This window comes from Arachis ipaensis, chromosome B7, assembly GCF_059453495.1.
Source record: "Arachis ipaensis isolate K30076 ecotype BB chromosome B7, ASM5945349v1, whole genome shotgun sequence".
NCBI classification, from domain to species: Eukaryota; Viridiplantae; Streptophyta; class Magnoliopsida; order Fabales; family Fabaceae; genus Arachis; species Arachis ipaensis.
This window is the reverse complement of record NC_142442.1, coordinates 58,946,288-58,949,749: the sequence shown is the minus strand read 5'-3', so window position 1 is coordinate 58,949,749 and position 3,462 is coordinate 58,946,288. Positions and strand designations below refer to the sequence as shown.

At 42.1% G+C, this 3,462-nt stretch overlaps 1 non-coding gene across 1 annotated transcript; it reads right to left on the bottom strand.

Annotated features, from left to right (window-relative positions):
* Positions 1-386: 386 nt before the first annotated feature.
* LOC148552731 (small nucleolar RNA R71) lies at positions 387-494 on the bottom strand. The gene has a single exon (XR_015892852.1). It is a non-coding gene; the product is annotated as a small nucleolar RNA R71 (small nucleolar RNA).
* Between the last annotated feature and the right edge of the window lie 2,968 nt (positions 495-3,462).

Genomic DNA, 3,462 nt, shown 5'->3' with positions numbered 1-3,462 from the left:
AAAATAATAATAATGTAAGGAAGATGCTTGGTGACTTTACTGCACCTAATTCCAATTTACATGGAAGAAGCATCTCCATTCCTGCCATTGGAGCAAACAACTTTGAGCTGAAACCTCAATTAGTTTCTCTGATGCAGTAGAACTGCAAGTTTCATGGACTTCCATCTGAAGATCCTTTTCAGTTCTTAACTGAATTCTTGCAGATATGTGATACTGTTAAGACTAATGGAGTAGATCCTGAAATCTACAGGCTCATGCTTTTCCCTTTTGCTGTAAGAGACAGAGCTAGATTGTGGTTGGATTCTCAACCCAAAGACAGCCTGAACTCTTGGGATAAGCTGGTCACGGCTTTCTTAGCCAAGTACTTTCCTCCTCAAAAGCTGAGCAAGCTTAGAGCTGATGTTCAAACCTTCAGACAGAAAGAAGGTGAATCCTTCTATGAAGCTTGGGAAAGATACAAACAATTGACCAAAAAGTGTCCTTCTGACATGCTTTCAGAATGGACCATCCTAGATATATTCTATGATGGTTTATCTGAGCTATCAAAGATGTCACTGGACACTTCTGCAGGTGGATCCATTCACCTAAAGAAAACGCCTGCAGAAGCTCAAGAACTCATTGACATGGTTGCTAATAACCAGTTCATGTACACTTCTGAAAGGAATCCTGTGAATAATGGGACGCCTATGAAGAAGGGAGTTCTTGAAGTTGATACTCTGAATGCCATATTGGCTCAGAATAAAATATTGACTCAGCAAGTCAATATGATCTCTCAGAGTCTGAATGGAAGGCAAGCTGCATCCAACAGTACTCAAGAAGCTTCTTCTGATGAAGAAGCCTATGATCCTGAGAACCCTGCAATAGCAGAGGTAAATTACTTAGGTGAACCTTATGGAAACACCTATAACTCAACATGGAGAAATCATCCAAATTTCTCATGGAAGGATCAAAAGCCCCAACAAGGCTTTAATAATGGTGGAAGAAACAGGTTTAGCAATAGCAAGCCTTTTCCATCATCAACTCAGCAACAGACAGAGAACTCTGAACAAAATACTTCTAATTTAGCAAACTTTGTCTCTGATCTGTCCAAGGCCACTGTAAGTTTCATGAATGAAACAAGGTCTTCCATTAGAAATTTGGAAGCACAAGTGGGCCAGCTGAGTAAAAGGATCACTGAAATCCCTCCTAGTACTCTCCCAAGCAATACAGAAGAAAATCGAAAAGGAGAGTGCAAGGCCATTGACATAAGCACCATGGCCGAACCTGTGAGGAGAGGAGAGGACGTGAATCCCAAGGGGGAAGACCTTCTGGGACGTCCAGTGATCAATAAGGAGCTTCCCTCTGAGGAACCAAAGGACTCTGAGGCTCATCTAGAGACCATAGAGATTCCATTGAACCTCCTTATGCCCTTCATGAGCTCTGATGAGTATTCCTCTTCTGAAGAGAATGAGGATGTTACTGAAGAGCAAACTGCCAAGTTTCTTGGTGCAATCATGAAGCTGAATGCCAAATTATTTGGCATTGATACATGGGAAGTTGAACCTCCCTTGTTCATCAATGAACTAAGTGATCTGGATCAACTGACATTGCCTCAAAAGAGACAGGATCCTGGAAAGTTCATATTACCTTGTACCATAGGCACCATGATCTTTAAGGCTCTGTTTGACCTTGGTTCAGGGATAAACCTCATGCCCCTTTCTGTAATAGAGAAACTGGGAATCTATGGGGTGCAAGTTGCTAAAATCTCACTAGAGATGGAAGACAGCTCAAGAAAACAGGCTTATGGACAAGTAGAGGACGTGTTAGTAAAGGTTGAAGGCCTTTACATCCCTGCTGATTTCATAGTCCTGGATACTGGAAAGGAAGAGGATGAATCCATCATCCTAGGAAGACCTTTCCTGGCCACAGCAAGAGCTGTGATTGATGTTGACAGAGGTGAAATATTCCTTCAATGGAATGAGAACTCCCTTGTGTTTAAAACTCAAGGATCTCCCTCTGCAACCATGGAGAGGAAGCAGAAAAAGCTTCTCTCCAAGCAGAGTCAAGCAGAGCCCCCACAGTCAAACTCTAAGTTTGGTGTTGGGAGGCCACAACCAAACTCTAAGTTTGGTGTTGAACTCCCATATCCAAACACTAAGTTTGGTGTTGGAGAGTCTCAACAAAGCTCTGCACATCTGTGAGGCTCCATGAGAGCCCACTGTCAAGCTATTGACATTAAAGAAGCGCTTGTTGGGAGGCAACCCAATGTCTATCTAATTCTTATTTTTATTGTTTTTCATGTTTTCTTATGTTCATGATCATGTGGAGTCACAAAATAAATATAAAAAATGAAAACGGAGTCAAAAATAGCAGAAGAAAAATCACACCCTGGAGGAGCATCTGTCTGGCGTTCAAACGCCAGAACAGAGCATGGTTCTGGCGCTGAACGCCCAGAACAAGCATGGTTCTGGCGTTTAACGCCAGAAATGGCAGCAAATGGGCGTTGAACGCCCAAAATGGGCACCAACCTGGCGCTGAACGCCCAGAGTTGTGTGCAAGGGCATTTTGCATGCCTAAATTGGTGCAGGGATGTAAATGCCTTGACACCTCAGGATCTGTGGACACCACAGGATCACCTCAAGATCTGTGGACACCACAGGATCATCTCAGGATCTGTGAATCCCTCACCCACCTCACCCTCTCTCTCTCCATTTATGACCATCCCTTCTGTTCTCCATTCACCACTCACATCCATACACAGATCCCTCCATCTCCTCCATATCTTCTTATTCTTCTATTCTTTCTTCTTTTGCTCGAGGGCGAGCAACATTCTAAGTTTGGTGTGGTAAAATCATAGCTTTTTTGTTTTTTCCATAACCCTTGATGGCACCTAAGGCCAGAGAAACCTCTAGAAAGAGGAAAGGGAAGACAAAAGCTTCCATCAAGGGTCTATAGCTCAGTGGTAGAACATTTGACTGCAAATCAAGAGATCCCTGAGATACCTCAGGGGATTCATTTTCTTCCACACAATTATTGGAAGCAACTAAGGGTGGAACATCAAGAGCACTCCATCACCATTGATGAAATCAGAGAAGATCTAAAAAGCAATGAAGGAGGAGCAACAAAGGCAGGGAAGAGACATAGAGGAGCTTAAGGACATCATTGGTTCCTCAAGAAGGAAACGCCACCATCACTAAGGTGGATTCATTCCTTGTTCTTGCTTTCTCTGTTTTTCATTTTCTATGTTATGTGCTTATCTATGTTTGTGTCTTCATTACATGATCATTAGTAGTAGTAACTATGTCTTAAAGTTATGAATGTCCTATGAATCCATCACCTCTCTTAAATAAAAACTGTTTTAAATCAAAAGAACAAGAAGTACATGAGTTTCGAATTTATCCTTGAACTTAGCTCAATTATATTGATGTGGTGACAATGCTTCTTGTTTTCGGAATGTATGCTTGAACAGTGCATATGTCTTTT